Source organism: Oratosquilla oratoria, chromosome 36 (genome assembly GCF_046742065.1).
Source record: "Oratosquilla oratoria isolate Oo_2021 chromosome 36, ASM4674206v1, whole genome shotgun sequence".
NCBI lineage: Eukaryota > Metazoa > Arthropoda > Malacostraca > Stomatopoda > Squillidae > Oratosquilla > Oratosquilla oratoria.
In genome coordinates this window covers 10,225,885-10,235,884 of record NC_134812.1, presented here as the reverse complement: position 1 = coordinate 10,235,884, position 10,000 = coordinate 10,225,885, and positions in this window count along the sequence as shown.

The following is a 10,000-nucleotide window of genomic DNA, read 5'->3' as shown; positions in this document are numbered from 1 at the left end:
TGTATATATATATACTGACTCAATAGGATTGACTGAGTATCCCACTATCCGGCAAAGGAAAGAAATTTATTTGAAGATACGCATATTATGATCTTTAAAATAACGCTGAAGAGGATCATAGTTAGTGATCACAATATGCATATCTTCAAATAACTTTCTTTCAATAGTGGAATATTCAGTCAATATATATATATATATATGATACACACACACACACACACACACACACATATATATATATATATATATATATATAAATATGCATATATATACATACATTATATATATATATAAAATATTTAAATATATATATATATATATATACATGTATCTATACTTTGTTCAAAGTGATGGCTAATTGTGTATTCATTATCTTCTTGAAGGTATTATCCGTATGCATTACTATAATCTGATTAACTTTTGTAAGTAGGTTTATGACATCACAGAAGCTGTTAATTTTGCTATATCATGTATTCTTTCCCGCTGGCTGGGGAGGGCTCTCGATCATTGTTGTTTCTTGTTATTTGGTGTTATTACCTGTAGCGACGGGGTTGGGGCCTATGAAGAGAAGAAAAGAGGGTTAGAGAGTTCTTGCTGCTTATTCAGATGGATGATGGATCAGAACTGAACTGATTTAAATGTGGCCGAAGCCGTATATATACAACACTTGGGCGAGCCTGCGTGAGTGCGTAACTACCCCTTATTACATTGAATTGGGTCAATATGGGGTCACGCTGTCACACTAACCAAGCAGACGTGTGTTCAGGTCGCAGCGCGTCCTCTCTGATGAATGCTACGTGGTCAGTACAATGCGCGCCCCCAAGATGCACGGCACGTGATGTTATACATGCCCAGTGTATGCTTTAGATAGACTTCAGATCTTTTGCTTCTTTGCTTAATCGTAGACTCAACTGCTTTATGTATAACGCTCTAGAAACAGGGCGACGTCTTTCTTTAATATGCACATGTAGAATTTCATTATTTTCTTCCCAGTTGTTTCTTGTGAGGGCAATTTCAGGCACGGCTCTCGATTTTGCTCACCAAAATCACTACCCGACTCTCTCCTCCCACCTGACCAAGGCTACCGAGAAATAACGTTGCAAGCCCGCAGAAGTCCCGGGAATCGAACTCATAACCACCCTCTTAGTATTCCAAGACGGTATCCACTGGGATACACCACGGCCCTTTGATCAAATAGGTAAATGGATGAATAAATAAATAGACAAATAGATAAGTAATTAAACAAGAAAATTAATAAAAGATAATAGATGAACAAATAGCCTTTCTAGGTTCCGTCATCGTTCTATATAACTTGTATAGAAATGAGTAAAACATAAACTGAAAAGAGGAAACTATACTAGCTTCAGATATAGAAACCTTGTAATAGGTATTGACGTAATATAATCTTTTATAAATAGCAATAATAATCATGCTACAAATCTTGGCACGAGTTCATTTACATAAACGAAACATAAAGAAAAAAATAATCGCAAAGAAACCTAAGAACGGAGTAAAAGATTCAATTAAGAAAAACGCTGAAAAATATCATGGAAATGTTTCCTTACAAGATTCCTGGTGCTCACCAGCTCGAAAATCAAGATTATGATATGCAAGTTAATGTGTGCAAAAACCATTCTTTATCATTATAAAAATGATCCACGATTTTTCAGCCACACTTAGATTAGAGATGTGGGTCCTCCTTCATCTTTCTGGCAGATTTAATTGTCACAACATTAGAATTTGGGGGAGGAATATCTTTGTGGTGGTTGCTCAACCCGCAAGAAATACATCGCATTTTTATTTTGTTTATTTATTCATTTATTTATTCATTTATTTATTTTTGTTTTGGTACGATATTTCAGCGACTGAACTAATCAGATCTTCTTTGTTATGATAAACCATGACAGTGCACATTAATGATGAAAACTACTTATATATGTATATATATATATATGTATATATATACATATATATATATATATATATATATATATGAATAAATTTATCTATTTATCTATACACACACACACACACACACACACACACACGAAGGAGAGAGAGAAAGAGAAAGAAAGGGAGAGAGATAATTACACTTTTTTGTCGAAAACAATCAGAACTTTTAACCTTGGATATAATATCAGGCCGAAGAGGTCCATTCAAAAGGGTGGTAAAGGAAGGGTTTGAAGACGGCAGAGTAAAGGAGGGACAATACAATCTAAAACTTTATATCTATTCATTTACTAATTTATTTATTTATTGTTACTATTTTTATTACTCTTGAAGTAGTCTTTTCTCTGATACAACTCTCGTTAAATTGGATTGCCAATGGAAGGGTTTGAAGACGGCAGAGTAAAGGAAGGACAATATAATCTAATACTTTATATTTATTCATTTACTAATTTATTTATTTATTGTTACTATTGTTATTACTCTTGAAGTAGTCTTCGCTCTGATACAACTCTCGTTAAATTGGATAGCCACTGGAAGGGTTTGAAGACGGCAGAGTAAAGGAAGGACAATACAATCTAAAACTTTATATTTATTCATTTACTAATTTAGTTATCTATTGTTACTATTGCTATTACTTTTGAAGTAGTCTTCTCTCTGATACAACTCTCGTTAAACTGGATAGCCACTGAGGTTCTGGCGATCTGTGTAGCTGATTGCTCAAATTTGCGGAAAACTTTTCTTTTCCTCATTGTTCAATGTGGAATAAATATTTCCAGTGTTCATATGTGTACCAGTATAGGCAGATTCCGAGGTTTCTTACCTCGAAATCTGCAGATAATGGTACAAAGATGAACATTGAAAACTTGTGTTCCACATTGAACAATAAGGAATAAAAGTGTTTCTTAACTTTGAGCGATCGTAAGAACGTCAGCTAATTATCCAGTTTAGCAAAAATACAATTATCATTATTATCATTATTTATCTATTTATCTATTTGTTTTAACTGCTGATTAGTCTACATTCATATAAGAGCGGTATGTTTTTCTTGTCTATAGAGGTATCAGTAGAGACCCAAACACATTGGCTGCATAAACTTTATGTTGTAATTACCACTTACGCCGAAAGAGAGAGAGAAAGAGAGAGAGGGAGAGAGAGAGAGAGAGATAGAGAGAGAGAGAGATAGTGTGATGGTGACTGGTATGGTGGTAGGGGTGAACATATAAATACATAGAGAGAGAAGAAAGAGAGAGAGAGAGAGAGAGAGAGAGAGAGAGAGAGAGAGAGAGAGAGAGAGAGAGAGAGAGAGAGAGAGAGAGGGAGAGGGGATAGAGAGAGAGAGAGAGAGAGAGAGAGAGAGAGAGAGAGAGAGAGAGAGAGAGAGAGAGAGAGAGAGAGAGAGAGAGAGAGAGAGAGAGCGAGTGATGGTGACAGGTATGATAGGAGAGGTGGACATATAAATACATAGAGGAGAAAGAGAGAAAGAGAGAGAGGGAGAGAGTGGGAGAGAAAGACAGTGGGATAGAGAGAGAGAAAGAGAGAAGGAGAAAGAGAGAGAGAGAGAGAGTTGGTGGGTGAATGGGGAAAGAAAGACTGAAGGGGAGGAAGAAGGAAAAGAAAATAATGTGTTAGAGGGAAAGCAAGACAAAGAGAAAGAAGTGAGAGAGAGAGAGAGAGAGAGAGAGAGAGAGAGAGAGAGAGAGAGAGAGAGAGAGAGAGAGAGAGAGGGTGGGGGAGAGAGAGGGAATAGCCAGTTTGGTAAAAGGCAACAAGCTTTACCTAAACGAAGAGAACAATCGTTATAGTCACAATAAGAAACCTCCTTTAGCGACGTCAAGATTAAGGAAAGAGTAACAACATAGTTGAGATAAAAGCAATTTGGGACGAAATTATCCTCATTCAAGTCAGAAAGGTGGGAATTTAACCCAAGCGCGGTTGCCCAGTGGATAGCGTGTCGAACTCATGACCAGGTGGTCGTGAGTTCGATTCCCGGGACCCGCTGTGATCTTCTTGCTTTGGTTGCCGAAAGCCCTGGCCAGGCGGGGAGGCGACCCAAACATCGGCCTAAAAAAAAAAAAAAAAAAAAAAAAAAAAAACAGCGGGTTGCCACAACTGACATGGCTAGCCCTACCAGGGGTTTTTCACTTCCCACTACGGGGGAGTGAGATGGTGATTTTTTTTTTCCTGTAACAATAGATAGTTTTTTCGTTGGGTTTTCCACTTACCTTATATCAGCATTTGTTAACATGGGGTTCTATCACCCCCTGGTAGTGCTGAAGTCAATTTCAGGGAATCCTAGGCAGTCCTGAAATCAATTTCAGGGAGTCCCAGGAAGTCCTAAAATAAATTTCAGGGAGTCCTAGTGAGTGCTGAAATCAATTTCAGGGAGTCCTATGGAGTGCTGAAGTCAATTTCAGAGAGTCCTAGGGAGTGATGAAGTCAATTTCAGGGACTCCTAGGTAGTCCTGAATACATGGCGGTTCTTCACTCTCCTTAATCCTTCTAGTAATCAGGTGTTAATCAGAGTTAGGAGGAACTAGACTGCCTAAACCTGATTACTAGATCTGATTACAGATGTGTTAGACTATCTAGAACTGATCGCAAAGGTGCTAGACTACCTAGACAGGGTCTCCTGCTGCATGCTCCTCCTCTGTAATCCCTTTGGACCAAAAGGTCTCCTGTCAGAATCCTTCTCCTCCTATGTAAACTACCTAGGCCTGATTACAAGGGTGCTAGACTACCTAGACCGGATTACAGGGTCGCTAGATTATCTAGATCCAGTTACAGGATTGCTAGAATACCTAGACCTGACTATAGAGGTGCTAGACTACCTAGACCTGATTTACAGGGGTGCTAGATTACCTAGACCTGATTTACAGGGGTGCTAGACTACCTAGACCTGACTTACAGTGGTGCTAGACTACCTAGACCTGACTTACAGTGGTGCTAGACTACCTAGACCTGACTTACAGGGGTGCTAGACTACCTAGACCTGACTTACAGTGGTGCTAGACTACCTAGACCTGACTTACAGTGGTGCTAGACTACCTAGACCTGACTTACAGTCGTGCTACACTACCTAGACCTGACTACAGTGGTGCTACACTACTTAAACCTGACTAGAGTGGTGCTACATTAACTAGACCTGACTACAGGGCTGCTACACTACCTAGACCTGATTACAGGGCTGCTACACTACCTAGACCTGATTACAGGGCTGCTACACTACCTAGACCTGATTACAGGGCTGCTACACTACCTAGACCTGACCTACAGTGGCGCTAGACTACCTAGACCTGATTTACATTGGTGCTAGATTACCTAGACCTAACTTACAGTGGTGCTAGACTACCTAGACCTGACTATAGAGGTGCTAGACTACCTAGACCTGACTTACAGTGGTGCTAGACTACCTAGACCTGACTTACAGTGGTGCTAGATTACCTAGATCCGGTTACAGGATTGCTAGACTACCTAGACGTGACTATAGAGATGCTAGACTACCTAGACCTGACTTACAGTGTTGCTAGACTACCTAGACATGACCTACAGTGGTGCTAGACAACCTAGACCTGACTATAGTGGTGCTAGACTACCTAGACCTGATTTACAGTGGTGCTAGACTACCTAGACCTGACTTACAGTGGTGCTAGATTACCTAGATCCGGTTACAGGAGTGCTACACTACCTAGACCTGACTATAGGGGTGCTACACTACCTGGACCTGACTACAGGAGTGCTACACTACCTAGACCTGACTACAGTGGTGCTACACTACCTAGACCTGATTACAGGGCTGCTACACTACCTAGACCTGACTACAGGGCTGCTACACTACCTAGACCTGACTACAGTGGTGCTACACTACCTAGACCTGACTACAGTGGTGCTAGACTACCTAGACCTGATTTACAGGGGTGCTAGATTACCTAGACCTGACTATAGAGGTGCTAGACTACCTAGACCTGACTTACAGTGGTGCTAGACTACCTAGACCTGACTTACGGTCGTGCTAGACTACCTAGACCTGACTTACAGTGGTGCTAGACTACCTAGACCTGACTTACAGTCGTGCTAGATTACCTAGACGTGACTTACAGTCGTGCTAGACTACCTAGACCTAACTTACAGTGGTGCTAGATTACCTAGATCTGATTACATGGATGCTAGACTACCAATGCCTGATTACAGGATTCCTAGACTACCTAGAGCTGATTACAGGGGTGATAGACTATCTAGATCTGATTACAGGATTTCTAGACTACCTAGAGCTGATTACAGGGGTGATAGACTATCTAGATCTGATTACATGGATGCTAGACATCCTAGACCTGACTACAGAGGTGCTACACTACCTAAACCTGACTTACAGTGGTGCTAGATTACCTAGACCTAACTACAAGAGTGCTAGATTACCTAGACCTGATTATATGGACTACCTAGAGGGAGGAGAAAGAGGAAGTAGAAGAAAAGAGGAAGCAGGAGGGTGAAGGAGAAGAGGAAGGGAGGGAGGAGGAAGAGGAAGAGGAAGAGAGGGAGGAGGAAGAGGAAGATGAAGAGAGGGAGGAGGAAGAGGAAGAGGAAGAGAGGGAGGAGGAAGGAGAAGAAGAGGAGAGGTGAGGAGGAGGAGGACGGGGAAAGGACCTGACTTACAGGGGTGCTAGATTACCTAGACCTAATTGTAGGGGTACTAGACTACCTAGTCCTGATTACAAGGGTGCTAGACTATCTAGACCTGGCTTACAGGGGTGCTAGACTACCTAGACCTGACTTACAGGGGTGCTAGACTACCTAGACTTGACTTACAGGGGTGCTAGACTACCTAGACCCTGATGAATCACAATGGCAAAAGCCGACAAGACTGTGAGAATAAACACCTTGTGAGATCGAAACCTTTATTGGTACTACGTTTCGCTTGTTACAGCTTTTTCAAGTACAGATATGACACACACTCTGAGCACATATAAGCCAACAGGGAAGGAACTGGGAGAGGTTATCAGATGGGTTGGGTGGGAGGTGGAGGGGGCGGGGGAATGGGGGAAAGGGGGACGGGTGTGACTTGGTGGAGAAAAAGGAGTACAAGTCGTACAGTTTGTTGAAGTGGACTGAGGGGGACATTTCATACATTTATTTAACCTAGACCTAGACCCTGACTTACAAAGGTGCTAGAATATCTAGATCTGACTTACATGCGTGCTAGGCTACCTAGATCTGACTACAACCTTTAGGGTTTGAAAAGGTCAAGAAATACTTCCCTATATCGTCGTAGACCCCGGTTCGAACCCCCAACAATTACCAGTAACTAATATTCAACATGGCTGAACCCCGGTTCGAGTCCCCGGTAGTTACCAGTATACCAGTAACTAAGACTTAGTTTGGCTGGACCTTAGTTCGAGTCGCCGACAGTTACCAGTATACCAGTAACTAATACTTAGTTTGGCTGGATTCCGGTTCGAGTCCACGGCAGTTACCAGTATACCAGCAACTAATACTTAGTTTGGCTGGACCCCAGTTCGAGTCCACGGCAGTTACCAGTATACCAGTAACTAATACTTAACCTGACCGCCTGCCCATACCAGTCGATGGCGAAAGAATTACCCACAGCTGAAGTTCTTTTGATAGTAAGTTCCTGAACTTCAGATGAAACGGAGGAGTTTGATCGTATCTACGAGAAGAAAACGAGAGCGGCTGTGACGCAGAAAAATACGACACACCAAAACCCCGGCGACGACATGTTGCTCCACAATAGAGGAAGAGGAGGAGGAGGAGGAGGAAGAGGGGGAGGAGGATGAAAAGGAAGAAAAGGGAGAGGGAGGAGGAAAAGGAAGGAGAAGAGGAAGAGAGGGATGAGGAGGAAGAGAAAGGAAGAGGAGGAGGAGGAAGAGGGGGAGGAGGATGAAAAGGGAGAAAAGGGAGAGGAAGGAGGAAAAGGAAGGAGAAGAGGAAGAGAGGGATGAGGAGGAAGAGAAAGGAGAAAAGGAAGAGAGGGAGGAGGAGGAAGAGGAAGGAGAAAAGGAAGAGAGGGAGGAGGAGGGGGAAGAGGAAGGAGGAAAGGAAGTGAGGGAGGAGAAGAGGAAGAGTGGGAGGAGAGTAGGAAGGAGAAGAAGAAGAGATGGAGGAGGAGGAAGAGGAATGAGAATAGGAATATGGGGAGGAGGAAGAGGAAGAAGAGGAAAAGAGGGAGAAGGAAGAAGAAGGAGGAGAGGGAGAGGGGGACAAGGAAAAGAGGAAGAGGAGAAGAAAGAGAAAGGAGCGAGAATAGAGAGAACAGAAGGATGAAGGACAAGAGGAAGGGAGAGAGGAGAAAAGAGAAAAAGGAGAGAGGGAGGAGGAGGAGCAGGAGGAAGAGAAAGAGAGGGAGGAGAAGGAGGAAGGGAAAGTTCGAAGAGAAGGAGAAGGAGGGTGAACAAGAGGAAAGGACGAGGAGGAGGAAGAAGAGGAAGAGAGGGAGGAGGAGGAAAAGATGAAGAGACGAAGAAGGAGAAGAGGAAAAGAGGGAGGATGAGAAGAGGAAGAAAGGGAAGAGGAGAAGAGGAAGAGAAGGAGGAGGAGAAGAGGAAGAAAGGGAGGAGGAGGAGAAGGAAGGAAAAGACGAAAAGAGGGAGGAGGAGAAGAGGAAGTGAGGGAAGAGGAGAAGAGGAAGAGAGGTAAGAGGAGAAGAGGAAAAGAGGGAGGAGGAGAAGAGGAAGAAGAGGGAGGAGGAACAGAGGAAGAAGAGGAAGGAGGAAGAGGAGGAAAGAGAAGAGGTAGAGTGGGATGAGGAGGAGAAGAAGAGGTGGAGGAGGAGAAGGGGAATAGAGGGAGGAGGAGGAAGAAAAAGACGAAGAGAGGGAGGAGAGGAGGAAGAGAGGGAGAAGGAGGAGGAGGAGGAGGAGGAGAAGGAAAAGAAGAAGAGAGGGAGGAGGAGGAGGAGGAGAAGGAAAAGAAGAAGAGAGGGAGGAGGAGGAAGAAAAAGACGAAGAGAGGGAGGAGAGGAGGAAGAGAGGGAGGAGGAGGAGGAGGAGGAGGAGGAGAAGGAAAAGAAGAAGAGAAGGAGGAGGAGGAGGAGGAGGAGGAGGAGTAGGACGACATGTTGCGTCAGGAGACGAAGGTGACAAATCAGTCCTGGAGGCGAGCCAGGAGACCCAGCAGCAGGAGGAGGAGGAGGAAGAGGAGGAGGAGGAGGGCGAGGACAAGAGGAAGAGAGAGAGGAGATGGAGCGCGGAGAGGAAGAGGAAGAAGAGGGGAGGAGAAAGAGGAAGAGGAGGGAGAGGAAGAGGAAGGAGAGGAAGAGGAGGAAGAGGAAAAGGAAGAGGGGGAGAAAGAGGAAGAGGAAGAAGAGGGGGAGGAAGAGAAAGAGGAAGAAGAGAGGAAGGAGGAAGTGGAAGAAGAAGAAGAGGGAGAGGAAGAGGAAGAAGAGGGGGAGGAAGAGAAAGAGGAAGAAGAGGGGAAGGAGGAAGTGGAAGAGGAAGAAGAGGGAGAGGGAGAGGGAGAAGAGGAAGAGGAAGAAGAGGGGGAGGGAAAGGAGGAGGAAAAGCAGGAAGAGTGGGGGAAGGGGAAGAGGAAGAGGAAGGAGAGTGGGAGGAGGAAGAGGAAGAAAAGGGCGAGAGAGAGGAAGAGGAATAAGAGGGAGAGGGAAAGGAGGAAGAGGAAGAGGAAGAAGAGGAAGAGGAAGAGGAAGAAGAAGGAGAAGAGGAATAGGAAGTAGAAGGGGAGGAGGAAGAGGAAAAAGAGGGGGAGGAAGAAGAGGAAGAGGAACAAGAGGGGGAGGAGAGGAAGAAAGAGCAGGGGGAGGAGGAAGAGGGAGAGGAAGAGGGAGAGGAAGAAGAGGAACAGGAGGAAGAGGAAGAGGAAGAAAAGGGTGGAGGGAGAGGAGGTGTATGTGTTGCGTTAAGAGATGACCTGGAAGAGGAGGAAGAGGAAGAGGGAGAAGAGGGGGAGAGGAAGAAGAAGAGGAAGAAGAAGGGGAGGAGGAAGAGGAAGAGGAGGGAGAGGAAGAGGAGGAAGAGGAAGAGGAAGAAGAGGGTGGAGGGAGAGGAGGTGTATGTGTTGCGTTAAGAGATGAAGGTGATTC